Below are 15,596 nucleotides of genomic sequence, written 5' to 3' on the forward strand. Positions count from 1 at the left end.
AACCAGCTACCAAGCCCACAATATTGGCCTCATTAACACCAGCCAGCTGGAGAGTTAGATGATGCCTGCAAGAAGATGCAGTGCCTGCACAATATCAACTAAAAATAGCAACAGGACTGTTCAATGGAAAACATAAGTGTATTTTCCAGAAACAGCTGGATCATGTGACAAGTGAAATCAAACACCACATTCATCTGAAGACAAAGAAAGAAAGCTTGAGCAGTTTGCTAAGAAAAACTCAAGTGAACCCACTCCCTATTTAATGTTGTACCTCTACTGGCTTTTATCTTCTGACAGTCTCTTTACAACACTTGACTAAATTCATCAATCCTACAGCACTGGAAAATTCCTCGAGAGTCTTTGATTTCTCTCAGCCTGTGAAGGACATTAAGAGGTCGAAAGACCCCAGAGTTTACTTTCTTCACCAGCCCCCAGTTTACCAGCTTAAGACTCACAGACAAAAAAGGAATGCTGCTCTGGTTTCACTGAGGTGCTAGATTTGATGGTTTCTGGGTTTTATCAACTATGAAAATGACATAAGTTTTTTAAGTTCAAGAAATATATGCAAATTTAGTATTTATCCATAACTGTATGAAAATACAGGAAAGATCCAGTCTTAGAACCCATTTTAAAGTACAGTGGCATGGCCCCAGAATACAAAGAATCACTGAGTTGCCCACCTCATCCTAGGAAAAATAGTGTGCCGGCCTGTGTGCTGAATCTTGCACCCCTGTGGGGCTGGAGAGTATCCTTCTGAAGGGTATCAATTCCGCCCCCTTGCTCTCAGCTGACATGAGCCCTTCCACCTTTCCCTCTGAACCACTATTTGTTTTGTAGGTCATTGCCCTTAGATCCTCTCTAAACCTATATGGACAGATTATCCAATGTATATTGCTGAGGTTATAGGTAACTATTTAACTAGTGGCTTCAACCAGGTATCTTTTGCTGCCTCATCTCAAGTCCTGCTTAAGCAGCCTAGAGAGGAAGTTCAGAATGTTCCCTTATCCCTGCTCGTCTAGAATTTCTCACTCATTCTTAAAAGATGAGTAAGTGTCCACCATAATTCTATTTTCTTGAGAGTTTCTTATCAGAATTTTCCACTTTTTTGTTTATTACTCCCTGGGCATATACTTTATACATCATTCCTTTCTTTATTCAACAAGTATTTATTGTGCCACCTACTATTGCAGACACTAGTGATCTAACAATTACCAAATAAAGCCTTTACCTTTATATGACCTAAATTGAGTGAAGGAGAAAAGCAACTAACAAATCTGAGAACACACACATAAAAATATAAATGGTCAACTAGTGATAAATTCTATGGAGAGAAAATAAAACAGGGTAAGGAAACAGAGAGTATGTCTTGGTATTACTTGATTTAGAGTGGTCAATGGTAGCCTCTCTAAGGGGGTGACACTGAGCTGTAGCCAAATGAAGTAAGAAAGCAAGCCTTCTGTTGTTAGGTGTATTTCTCTCTGTAGGACTTGTATCTCCAAGTAGACCGTAAGCAGTTTGAAATAAGACCGAATCCTTTATTTTAATATAATAACCCTAGCACATGCACTGGGTATCTAGCTAACTGCCCATTGTAAGTACTCAAAAAATATTTATGTGTTTGAAAAATTGTATTATATATCAGATAATGCAATTAATATTATGCCTGCCAAACTTCAATAACACAGAATCTTCAATACTGTATTCTTCTAGTGAAACAGATAGACCTGATGAAGGTGAAATGCCAAGATGCTCTTGTCTAATTACCTGCCTGCAAACCTAAGCAAGGTTAGTTGAAGACAACATATGTCTTGGGAGCAGGCTCTGAGACAACCAGTGGATGTGAGGAAGGGAAGCACCATATTAGGAGTTACTGTTTCACCCCAGCAAAATGGAAATTCAAAATTATTTTGATTAAGAAGGACTTAGAGAAACAGATAAAGAAGCAATGTGCTCACAATTGTGTAGCTAGTTAGTAGATGAACAGGAACAGTACCTAGGTGTCTAACCCCCTTCTCAACAGAGTGTCCTTGCTCTAACAGGAAATCGTATTTCTGACAAAAACTGTTGCTTGAAAGAGAGAGACTAAAAGAAATGTTCTCCAGATTTAGTTATATCGGCAGTATCAAATCACAGCAGCTGGTTATAAAACCTTATGGCTGCTGACAATACTCCCTTGCCAGTTCAGTCTTTCTCTCTAGAAGGAACCTTGTCAGTGTCTTTAGGAGACGGCCCTCCAGCCCCTGTCTGGTGTCTATAGCCATAAGGCACTCACCTTTTCCCAGAGATGCAGGCTAATTTCGATATTGGAAAACTTTTCTGATTGGAAAATTTAGGAAGTTAAGCTAAGCAATTTTCTTAATTGAATACAAAGGCATACACCATGGTGAAATCATATTCTTTTATAATAGATATTGAATAGAAAGAAGAATTTACATTCAATACATGGCTGGTAAAACTCTAATTGAAAATATATCACTTGGAAATGTTAAATAAATGATGTAATCTGAACTCATTGTTTCTCTGATGCCTCTGAAACTACTTTTCTCAGGAACATAAACTAAAAGGTTGAACTTAATTTTGCCTTACCCAAAGCACTAAATATGAACTCTGCTCTCAAAAAGATATATCCAAAAGGAATAATAAATACAGACTTTTAAAGGCAAGACGTGTCACTTTTCATTCTTCTCCAGCAAATTATTAAAATGTGAACATTTGGAGTTAAAAGACACAATGAGTGAAGAAAATTGTCACCGACAGAGCATATGGTATTTGGTGTAAAATTATGCAGAAGCCTGAGAGAGCTATGAGCCATGTTTTTCTTCCCCACGTCCACGGAAATGCCAAAGTACACTGGAGCCATCGAGGATGTTGACTTTTTCCCGTAAATGTTTAACTTCTTCTGGAAACCACAGAAACTTATGTGATTTAGAGTGTGACTTTCATGAACAGAAATAGTCTCCATAATCTAATCTCCAAAATGCACTAAACCAGGAGAAGATCCGCCTGGTAAGTAAAAAGTCTGAATGAAAAAATATGTTGTTGGCTGGGTGCCGTGGCTCACACCTGTAATCCCAGCACTTTGGGAGGCCGAAACGGGCAGATCACGAGGTCAGGAGATCGAGACCATCCTGACTAACACGGTGAAACCCTGACCCTACTAAAAATACCAAAAATTAGCCAGGCGTGGTGGTGGGCACCTGTAGTCCCAGCTACTCCGGAGGCTGAGGCAGGAGAATGGCGTGAACCCAGGAGGCAGAGGTTGCAGGGAGCCGAGATCGCGCCACTGCACTCCAGCCTGGGCGACAGAGTGAGACTCCGTCTCAAAAAAAAAAAAAGAAAAAATATATTGTTAAAGAAATACAGTTTCACTATTTTCACATACACCTAAAATAATACATGAGGTTGAAAACATGTAATCTATTAGTCCTTAGAGAAATTGCTTTAATAAATAGAGATGATTTGCAATTAGCAAATTGTTATCAGCATAACAAGAGTTTGAGAATATATTTTTCTCTTAAAATATATCATTATTCCAAATTTTGTTTCCCCTCCTAATTTTTTAAATTATGCAATAAGTTTTAAAAATTTATGACTCCTGCTGAAAAGTCCTGAAATTTATTAATAATATATGAATGCTACATAAGATTATGAATTTATTTAGAGGATAACAAATTGCACAAATGTATAATAACTGCTCTTTTCTCCCCATCAAAAAATGGTTTTCTAATTAGTGTAGACCCCTTCACTGAATTAAAAATACAAGTTCTCATTTTTAGCCAAAGACATACATAAAAATACTTGGAGATACACTTAAATATGTTAGTATAATCACTACATTTTAAAATCTCTTCTTCTTATTCTTCATATCTACACTGAGAAGATAAAAAGCAGGAGTATGAAAACTAGTTGACGTCATTCCATCGAGACAGGTGGTCAAATGGAGAACATTCCAGCCCATTAAATTAGATCTAGGAGAGAAAACCATTAGCATAAAAAATATCTGAAACCACCTACTCTAGTAGTGTTAAAAACAGTTAAAAACATGTTTCCTTTAATTATTTAGGATATTTTTGAGCTCATCAAAATAATTTAATGCCATGGAAATTTCAGCACTTACGGCTCCAAAACTAAATTTTCCACAATCACTGGCCAAGGGATTCTTATGACTTTCCTACACTAAATATAGAAATAAAATTTATATTACCATTTGGCTTATTTTTCAATTTGTCATTTGTAATAAATTTTAAAACCACTCTAAATTCCACTTAATTTTTTATGAGTAGCATTTAGTGCCTGAAAGTATTGTCTTAGATATTTCTATAGCTGACCTGACCTACATTCTAGCATAGCTTATCAAGAATATTCTCCCAAATAGCCATCTTGAGTGTGCTTCCACAGGTATCATAATGACAGTTCATTTTTAGGATAATTTTGTTATCAAAGGAATGGAAGAATATTAAGGAGAACAAATCCTCATCTCTCCAAAGACCCTTCATCCTTCATTTCACAATAGTCTTTATTGGTAAGCACATAATAGAAATAACTGGGAATTTGAAAGATGAATGAGGATAATAAAAAAAGGTGTGTTTGGAGAGTGAATCTGGAAATCCGTTGGGTTAAAAGAAAAGAAGCATACAAGTATATGGCTCCTCCATTGTGATGAGTTTAAGGTCTTAAATCATGTGATTTAAGCCCAAAAACAGTGTTGTTATTGTTGTTTGGTTTTTTTTTTTTTTAAGGAGAAAAAGGTAGAGGCAAGCCTTCCTTAAAGGGAAATCCAGGCACTGAAATGGAAGAGAACAAGTAGCATCAGTCAGTATTCCATGAAGAAAATAGCAAGCATTCTAGGTATTCAAGAAGACGGAATATAATGAAAGGTTTGCATAGTCACTGGACTGACTGCAGGGGCACCGTATGCACTGGTGTTCCACAAATGACTCTCAGGGTACTGAACAGGTTCTCAAGGGTAACTGTGACCTTTAGGCCATGGAAATACTGCATTCAGGAACTCATCCCAATGGCTGCGATTCAGGAATCGGGATGCCAGGCTCTTGAAGCTACCCCAGCAATGGCCCCTCAGACCCTCAAAGCCAGCAAATAGGTCTTGGTGATTCCTGCTGCTGCTTCCTCTGAGCACTCTCTCCGAGAAGGTTGAGCACCAGAATGATGCTGCAGACAAACTTCAAGATATATTGAAGGGGGTGATAATTGATACACACAGACCAGGTTGGAGGCTTTTGCAGTGGTCCATAGAGATGATGGCATCTTAGTGTTGGTGATAGAGATATAAATAAGACACAGGTTCTCATCTCTAATGAGACTCTGGAGGCAAAAACTATAGGATTATTTTGGTAGTAAAAATCAAGGATTGCTGCCCTTGCAAATGGCCACTGTGACTCAGAACTGACAACTGAGGTATCTTCTGCACCTAAGAACTCTAAACAAGAACCTGGAAATTTGAGGCCAGTGTGTCTTCTTTCCACATCTGGCAAGCTGGAGGAAATGTGAGAGAAGCTTTATCAAACTCTTAAATGAAAACAATTGACTAAAGTCAAGATACACAGATTCACATCTACTTTTTCTCCTACTCACTCCGGGACATTCTCTGGTCCACTGTCTAAACTAGCCTCCCTTTCCCACCTCTCATCCTCTCCCTAATCCTTACCCCCTCACTCTACTCTATTTCTCTTCTTCACACGTATCACTATCTAGTATTACATATTTGTGTGTTTTTCTCTGTTCTTATTTTCTGCCACCACTTCTAAAAGGTAAGCTCCATGAGGGTAAGGATTTTCTTTTTCATAAGGAATCCTAGTACCTAGAACAGGTGTAGAGGTAACAGGTCACAACAAGAGAGTCTGTATAAGAGCGGAGAAATAGAGGAGCCCTCATGAACTGAGCACCCATCCGGCGCTCTGCATCAGGCATCCACTAGGCCCTGTACAAGCACCATTCCCCCCATCCAACAATACCGTAAGCCTGCAAGGTGTTCCCGCCACCCTTATAAAGATGAGGGAGGTAAGGTGCTCAGCATTACAAAGCTAGTAAGTGTTCAAGAGAGTTTACAATTCAGGTTTGGCTGTCTGCAATGTTCATGACCTTTCCACTAAGCATTATAAACTGTAAAGGGCTACTCAAATATATGAATTACCTATTATTATTATTATTTCATGCTTAAATTCTACCAAAGCTATTTGAAATGATAGTTATAAGAATTAAGTAGAGCCTACAAAGCCACTTGATTTAAAGCCTCAATGACTTTCAAAATTGTACCACTAAAGATATTTTTAACAAATAGATACAGGATAGGAGGCCATGTGTAAGGAAATGGGAGGCAAATACTAGGGATACACAAATGTTTCTGAGGTGGCAGAACGGCAAAGTGCTTATCTTTGGGAGATCAGTGTCAGGGAATGTAGGGAATGTGCTAGTTAAACTTTTTATACATGCTAAGAGGGAGTACACGATGAAATTTCCTAGTTGCAAGTAACACTAAGTACTCCTCATTGCAAAATGTCAAATCAGTCAACAGAAACTGCGGAGCATTCTTTTCTGTCTATGTAAAGAAGCAGAAAAACAGGCAATAGGAGCATAAATCAAATTGTATTGACAGATTAATAGGTCCAATCCAAGAAAGGCCTCTACAGCTTAGGCAAACAGATTCTAGACATTTTTTAAGTTCAAGCAACTGAGGCCAAAGTTCCACCAAACTGCTGGGCATTGCTGGAGAGATTAATATACACATCAGAGTAATCACAGGCTTTATAAAAATGACCAGGCAGCCACACCAGAAACTTTCACTCTTGTGAAAAGTAAGAGAGGTCCAGAAAGCTGAACTCTAAATAACGTGTAGAGCTGGAATCAGAGGAAAGCATGACAATATAATGACCCTTCAAACCAAAAAAAAAAAAAAAAAAAGGAAAAACTGAAAGAAAAGACTATCTTAAAAATTGTTAAAATTATAAACACAGCATAATCTTCAAGTCTGAAAAAATATTACATGGACTGCCTTGAACTCCTGTTTTGCAAATCCCATTGGTGCTGTGCTACAGAAAGCATCAATTAAAATGTAAAAATTTAGCAGTCTTTCCTTCCTTCATTCAACAATTATTAATTGAGCACATGCCATGATCAGGGCACTGTTCTTGGCATAAGGGATATATAGTAAATGAAAACACAAACTCTTACCCTCCCAGAGCTTATATTCTAGTAGGGAGAAACAGATAATAGGAAATAAACCTATAAGAAAATTGTGCATTATGTTCTAAGTTGAAAAGGGATGTGGGCAGTGTGGGGAGCACTGGGTGTCGAGGGAAGTCGTGATATTAAATAGAGTGGACACTGAAAAGGTGATATTTCAGCAAAAACTTGAAGAAAGTCAGGGCATAGCCACAGATATCTGGAGAAAATATTTCCAGGTACAGTAAAGATTCCAGGTACAGTAAAAAGTCAGATAAAAAGCTTTGAGGCGGCTGTATAACCTTGTGCCTGAGGAATCTACTACAGGGTGAGGTGGGGAACAGAGTAACATAAAATCAGAGAAGTACCACAAGGGTCGGCGGGAGTGGGGAGGGGAGGTGTGGGGAGATAACTCAGGGCTTTGTATAATAGATGATTGTAAAAACGTTCGCTTTCAGTCAGAAAGGTTTGGCAATAGAGAATCGATGTATTCTAACATATGTTTATAAAGGTCACTGCTGAGTTTCTAGAAGGCTACAAGGGGACCAGAAAAGAAAACAAGAGACTCTTTCAGTAATCTAGGTTAAAGATGATGGTGGACCAGATTGACAGCAAATGCAAGTGATAAGAAGTGGTCAGATTCTGGACAAATTTTGAGAAAGGAGCTGCCAGCCTTTCCTAATGGATTAAATGCGGAGTGTGAGAGAAAAGAGGTGACCCTAACATTTCTTAATCTGCCACTGGGAGGAGAGGGTTGTCATTGACAGAGAGGATCGTTTGATAAACGTGGCATAGCAACAGGCATATTACAGGACCACGGAGTCTCACAGCCACCAAGAATCTCTTCCCTGTTCTGCAGAAAGAAGAGACACAACTCTCTGGAGGTGAGCCTCGTAAGTGAATAATGGGAGGCCCCCAAGAAAATTCTCCCCTCAATTGGATCCATGACATTTCCAGCACCAGCTTCTACTGAAATAAAAACAATAGTTGAAGGAATTAACTATAATGTCAAACATATCTATATGAATCCTAGGTGTGCCACTTAACCAACTTTACTATTTTATGCAAATTACTTGACTTCTCTGAATGTTAGTTTCCTCGTCTGTGAAATGAAGATACTACTTACCTGAGAGTATCTTAAGTGAAATAGTGCATGTAGAGTGCTTAGCACAGTGCCTGAGACAATGTAATAATCAATATTTTAGTTGTTGTTAGTAGATTACATTGGTACTAACATTTATAGTATTATAATTATTATAGCTCCCAATGCAAGAAGTGATTAAGATACAGATGAAGAACTGAGAATATAGGAAATCAGCTAGGCAAAAATAATGCTGTCATGATAGTCAGAGTTCTTGAACTGAGACCTAAGCCAGTCTCCAGAGAGCTTAAGACACTTCTTTAAGTCACAAGTTACTTTCAGTAAGAATAGGACTACAGGCAGAAAATGGTCGAGAGTTCATAAAATGTCCTTGAAGCATTAAAAAGGTAAATTAAAGATAAATAAAAATACATGAAAACAGATCACCTCAAAAAGATGTAAAGGTATTGTATACAGAATAAAAATATAAAGAGGCTAAGATAAATGCAAACTCGTAACTGAGAGATACACAATGAGAAAATCACGGAAACTAGAGGGTTGCTGAACCTACCCGCATTCATCTTCTGGGTTGGTTATCAGGAACAATAGAGCTAGTCCACCAACAAAATGCTCAGCTCCAGCATAGCTTGCCTAGTCTAACACACATGTGCCTATATTCTGAGGCCCTGAGCCCCTGAGTGTTGAGAAGATGCCCACTATAGGGACAAGGTGAGCTGGGGACATTCCAGGAAGGCATGTTAAAGGCATGGGATGTAAGCTTGGGTTTGGAAGTGCCTGCACATGCTTTAATAGCGAGGGAGAGAGCATTTCAGGTTGTCTTTGGAAGTGATTTTGGCTCTGTGGGGACACAGTGGTCAGGTATAGTGGTCTAAGTCCAGAAACACTGTCTGTGACTCCATGGCCAATCACTTAACTCTCTTTTAATAGATGCAGCAGGCAGCCCCAGCCCAGTGAGGTGCATGAAAAGGTCTAGCAAGGGTCAAATCAACGGAACTATTTTCAACACGTTTATTAGCCATCTACTCTGCTAGCTGTTGGGAATTCCATAGTGAAAAAGACAGACATGGTGCCTCTCCTCACCTAACTGATAACCTGCCTGGAGGGAGATCCAGAGATCCAAACAAACAAGTACCTTCAATACAACAAGGTAAGAACTGTCTCAAAGAGGAAAAGTCAGAACCAGTAAAATTTATATGGATACCTTTTGCTGCAAGAGATGAGAAGAAAGAGCGATACAGACTGTGATAAGCAAAGAGATGAGTATGTAGAACAGAGGAAAAGAGCCATAAAAGAAGGCTGCTGTGGAGCATTTAACAGAGCACTTAGCTCTGTCTTGGGGAAGTAGAAAAACCTTCTGGAGGAGGGTACAGTAAAGCTGAGATTTGAACACCCAGTAGGGTTTGTTGTCAGGGCACTTTGTTGGAGTCACTACTATAGGTTGTTAAATTTTACTGGCTATCAGCAATTGTTAGCAAGGGTTACAAGAGATTTAGAAAATAAAATGCAGTAGAGTGGAGGAATGCAAGAAACAAAACCCATCCAATTTGATTTTTAGTCTTACCATAGATACTGACTTGACAAATAGCACAAGCACACCATTCAACTTGCTCCCCAAACACAATTTCCAGATTACATTTAGATCACTACTACAATGCAGAATTTTAAGCAGGGTTGTACAGAAAAAGGAAATCATATATTCCATGTATACATATGATATACACCATATATATCAAATATACTAGGCAATTTACAAGTAACAGATAAAATAAATTCAGTAAAATAGTATGCAAAGATGTGTTGCATTGCAATCCTTTTGAACTAAATGAGATTTCAAGAAAAAAGATAGATGTGAAATCTGACTGTCCCCGGGAATGATCTGTAATTTTGATGTTGATAAAATTTCATCAGGAAAGAAATACTACAACAGTCTCTATTTCTCTAATTTTCACCAAAATGAAGAATTTTTATGTTCAGTGGTCCAGTCTGCATTTATTGGTGGCTAATAGCATTTCCCCAAATAGGTGTTTGCTCTGAAATCTTATACCTTCTGAATTATCTCTCATCTCAGGAATATTAGATTAATTGTAGCAAAGCAAGAAGCAATTGTTTGTTATATTCTATTTCAAATTATTTCTGGTTAATAATCAAATTTCCCAAATTATATTCATTATTGCTTCAACATTCTACATATGTGATGAGCGGATGCTAATTTATTACTATTGGGACATTTATTCCAACAATGTCTTGGAACTACAGTAAACTTCCATTAGCTGAATCTTTTCAGAGTATGATCTCTTAGCTAATGGAGCTTTCTGATGAACTGAGAGATGGCCAAAATCCTTTTCAAAGCTTCTCTCCTATGTAACATGAGCATTCTGTGAGATACAGACAAATGTTCTGCCAGAAGAGAAAGAGGATGAGGACAAGAAAGAGAAAGAAAAGGAGAAAGAGAGAAAGGAAAGAATGTTGAGTTGAGGGATATTTTCCATGCTCAGATAAATTTGAGAAGCATGTTTAAATTGCAGAACTTAACATGCTTCTCTAATACATTAATGCGCATTGTGTGTCTCCAACAAAAAAAGTGTTCAACATTTCCTGACCTTATATAGCCAAGAATATTATTTCCTCAATACCCCTCATATTATGGATTATTATATTTTCTAGGGTAAACTGTAAGAAATGCTATTCTATGGTATTTCTTGAAATAGTGGATTTCTCTATGTCCCATTGCCTTCATACATGTTTTATTGCACTGTAATTATATGCTTGCAGGAGGTCTCTCCTATTAAACCCTATTCTGTTTGAGAATTTTTATCCATCGCCACTGTATTTTCAAGTACCTGTCAGGAGGTAATCAATAAATGTTTGCTTGACACATAGCAGGTGTGTTATGAATATTTGTTGAACTAATGAATAAACACTTTGTACATGACAACATATATATTATATATGTGTATACATATATAATATATATGTATATATATCTCTAATATATGTATATTATATATGTATATATTATATATTATATATCATATATATTATATATAATATATTATATATATTATATATGTATATATAATACATGTATTATATATATACATTATATATATACTATATTATATATAATATATATGATATATACAGATATAATATATATACATATATAATATACATATATTAGAGATATATATACATATATTAGATATGTATATATATTATATATTATATATATTATATATTATATATAATATATTATATATATATCTAATATATACATTAGATATATATATCTAATATATACATTAGATATATATATCTAATATATATTATATTAGAGACAGGGTCTTGCTCTGTCACCCAGGCCCCAGGCTGAAGTTCAGAGGCACACTTCTAGCCCACTGCAGCCTCAAACTCCTGGCTCGAATGATCTTCCCACCTCAGCCTCCCAAGTGGCTAGTACTACAGGTGTGTGCTACCACACCCAGCCAGTTTGATAATTTTTTATAGATATTAGGTCTCACTATGTTTCCCAGGCTAGTCTCTAACTCTTGGCCTCAAGTGATCCTCCTGCCTCAGCCTCCAAAGTCTTTGGATTACAGGTGTGAGCCACTGCACTCAGCCTATCAAATATATTTCAATGAGGGCCTCCTGTGGGCCCTGGTTTCCTCTTCTGTGAAGGAGAGCAGTTTGTCTAGTAACCTCTAAGATTCCTTGCAGCCCTAATCTTCTTGATTCTGTGACTTCACAGTGGTTCAGGACTATCATGCCAAATAGCTTCATCCTACAGAATTACAAGAGGACTTTTGAAGACTATTGAGGAGGACTAATAATAAGAATTAGTCTTCCACAGTTAAAGAACTTGCCCTAGAAATGTCTCCTCAAAATAAATACATGATATCAATTTGTTCTTTTGCCTCTTCTTCTCAGAAACCAAACATAGAAGTATTCTAGGGGCTGGGTGTGGTGGCTCACGCCTGTAATCTCAGCACTTTGGGAGGCCGAGGCGGGCGGATCACGAGGTCAGGAGATCAAGACCATCCTGGCTAACATGATGAAACCTCATCTCTACTAAAAATACAAAAAAATAAATAAATAAATAAAAAATAAATAAAAGTAAATTAGCTGGGCGTGGTGGCAGGGACCTGTAGTCCCAGCTACTGAGGAGACTGAGGCAGGAGAATGGCGTGAACGCGGGAGGCGGAACTTACAGGGAGCTGAGATCGCACCACTGCACTCCAGCCTGGGCGACAGAGCGACACTCCATCTCCAAAAAAAAAAAGAAAAAGAAAAAAAAAGAGGTATTCTAGGTTACCAAGGGTTGTGCTTTCTTTCACGTTAAGACGTCAGTTTTTGCTGTGAAATGAACTCAATTTTGGTGACAAGGGTCTGGAGGTTTTCTCATAATGATTTTCGGTTTCTATCCTAATAAGAGGGCTGTGGAAATCATTGAGAAGGGTGCCTGATGTTTAATTATTTACAATGATTTTCTACCAGGAATGATCAACTGAATAGCTTCTCTGGGCTTTTTTTTCTAGTAAAATATTTCTCTCCAAGCCACTAGAAGAATTTCATATATTTTGTCAATCTTATCGTTATATCACTTAGTGAGGATTCTTTTTGGTTCTTAAAACAAAACAACAACATAACTTCTGAGGATGAAAAAAATGCCCATCCAATTTAAACCCAATTGTGCAATGGATATAATTTGCAAAAGAGAAAATAATAATATGAATATTTTGTATCCAGGCAACACACCCCCAAGAGGTCTCATGATTTATAAGATTTCCTATTACTGCCTTCAATAGAAATCTCCTCTAAAGTAGCCAAGGTACTTGATGAACATCCTCTTCCTTACTCATATCCCCTAAGGAAAGAAATGGGTTGAACACATCATTGCCCTAATTTCACAAAGGTAGAGAAAGTAGCAGAAGGAAAGTGACTTTTTCAAGGTTACCCAAGGTTCCACTGTGTTAGTGGTTTGGAAGGAAAGAGAGGTCTGGCTTCCAGCCAGCCTGGAAATCTGTGCTCTCCAATTCATCATTGTATTCAAACTACAAGAGAACAAGCAATTTAATATTTGGTGTCACCAATGCATTAGCCCTGCAAGAGCTGGTACAGCAGCATTAATATGCAAACAGCTGAATATAAAGTATCTTTTCTTACCAAGCAGAGTGCTTCCAACCCCTTAGGAAAACCTGAATCTACTGTACATAAAAAGTGAATAAAATAGCCAAGTATAGCAGGTTAATCATTAATATATTTTCATTAAAATATGAGGGAGAAAATGTAGCTATATTCCACTCTTAGGAGTAACTCTTAGAGTTTAGGAAGATGCAAGAAGAGAACAAATGTTTCTATAGACATTGTGCTAGTACAGTTTCTCCAAAAACTCTCTCTCCACAAGGATTTAAGGTTCTAGGGCAAATGCCAGATACATGACTGAAAGGTGATCCCACAATACCTCAGCAATTAACCCTGCATTATTTTCTTCTCTCTTATACTGAAAACATTATTAGAAATCAAGTATGTAGCTCTCTCTGGAAGTCAGGGAGCTAAACAGTAGAAATGGGTACTGTGGTATACTAAAATTTGTTGAAACCATGAGCATCTAGAGACCATTCCCTATATACAGAGAGGACTGAAATCCAGCCCTCTGTTTTCCCCAATATTCTTTGTAGACTTTGTTGCCTCCATTTTGCACAATGTAAGAAAGCATTAGGAGAAAACCTCCCTTTGAACTCTCTGGAATAGGTCCTCTTTGTTCTTATTACCCAGGCATTAAAAGTAGAAGAAGAGAAACTGAGAGTATCCACCTAGATAAGAGCAAAGTGGGGATAATCTTAGTATTATTCTTTTTTTTTCTTTTTTTACTACACTTTCAGTTCTGGAATACGTGTGCAGAATTTGCAGGTTTGTTACATAGGTATATACATGCCATGGTGGTTTGCTGCATCCATCAACCCATCATCTAGGTTTTAAGCCCTGCATGCATTAGGCATTTCTCCTAATGCTCTCCCTCCCCTAGCCCCCCACTCCCCAACAGGCCCTGGTGTGTGATGTTCCCCACCCTGTGTTCATGTGTTCTCATTGTTCAACTCCCACTTATGAGTGAGAATATGTGGTGTTTGGTTTTCTGTTCCTGTGTTACTTTGCTGATAATGATGGTTTCCAGCTTCATCCATGTCCCTGCAAAGGACATGAACTCATTCTTTTTTATGGCTGCATGGTATTCCATGGTGTATATGTGCCACATTTTCCTTATCCTGTCTATCATTGATGGGCATTTGGGTTAGTTCCGGGTCTTTACTATTGTAAGTAGTGCTGCAGTACACATACATGTGCATGTGTCTTTATAATAGAATAATTTATAATCTTTTGGGTATAAACCCAGTAATGGGATTGCTGGGTCAAATGGAATTTCTGGTTCTAGACCCTTGAGGAATCGCCACACTGTCTTCCACATGGTTAAGCTAATTTACACTCCCACCAACAGTGCAAAAGTGTTTTTATTTCTCTACATCCTCTCCAGCATCTGTTGTTTCCTGACTTTTTAATGACCCCCATTCTAACTGGTTTGAGATGGTATCTCACTGTGGTTTTGATTTGCATTTCTCTAATGACCAGTGATGATGAGCTTTTCTTCATATGTTTTTTGGCCACATAAATGTCTTCTTTTGAGAAGTGTCTGTTCATATCTTTGCCCACTTTTGGATAGGGTTGTTTTTTTCTTGTAAATTTGTTTAAGTTCCTTGTAGATCCTGGATATTAGCCCTTTGTCAGATGGAAAAATTGAAAAAATTTTCTCCCATTCTGCAGGTTGCCTGTTCACTCTAATGACAGTTTGTTTTTCTGTGCAGAAGCTCTATGGTTGAATTAGATCCCATTTGTCAATTTTGGCTTTTGCTGTAATTGTTTTTGGCATTTTAGTCATGAAGTCTTTGCCCATGCCTATGTCCTGAATGGTATTGCATAGGTTTTCTTCTAGGGTTTTTATGGTGTTTTACATTTAAGTCTTTAATCTATCGTGAGTTAATTTTTGTATAAGGTGTAAGGAAGGGGTCCAAGTTCTGCTTTCTGCATGTGGCTAGCCAGTTTTCCCAGTACCATTTATTAAATAGGGAATCCTTTCCCCATTGATTGTTTTTGCCAGGTTTGTCGAAGATCAGATGGTTGTAGATGTGTGGTTTTATTTCTGAGGCCTCTGTTCTGTTCCATTGGTCTATATCTCTGTTTTGGTACCAGTATCATGCTGTTTTGGTTACTGTTGCCTTGTAGTATAGTTTGAAGTCAGGTAGTGTGATGACTCCAGCTTTCT

General features: G+C 37.7%; 1 long non-coding RNA gene across 1 annotated transcript in view; it reads left to right on the forward strand.

Moving 5' to 3' along the window:
• The first annotated feature begins 2,949 nt into the window (after nucleotides 1–2,949).
• Nucleotides 2,950–15,596, forward strand: part of LOC115837645 — a 32,916-nt gene continuing 20,269 nt past the window's right edge. The window contains exons 1-2 of the long non-coding RNA XR_004032683.1: nucleotides 2,950–3,006; nucleotides 4,444–4,522. This is a non-coding gene — a long non-coding RNA (uncharacterized LOC115837645). The remainder of the gene's footprint in view (nucleotides 3,007–4,443; nucleotides 4,523–15,596) is intronic.

This window comes from Nomascus leucogenys, chromosome 12 (genome assembly GCF_006542625.1).
Source record: "Nomascus leucogenys isolate Asia chromosome 12, Asia_NLE_v1, whole genome shotgun sequence".
Classification (NCBI taxonomy): Eukaryota; Metazoa; Chordata; class Mammalia; order Primates; family Hylobatidae; genus Nomascus; species Nomascus leucogenys.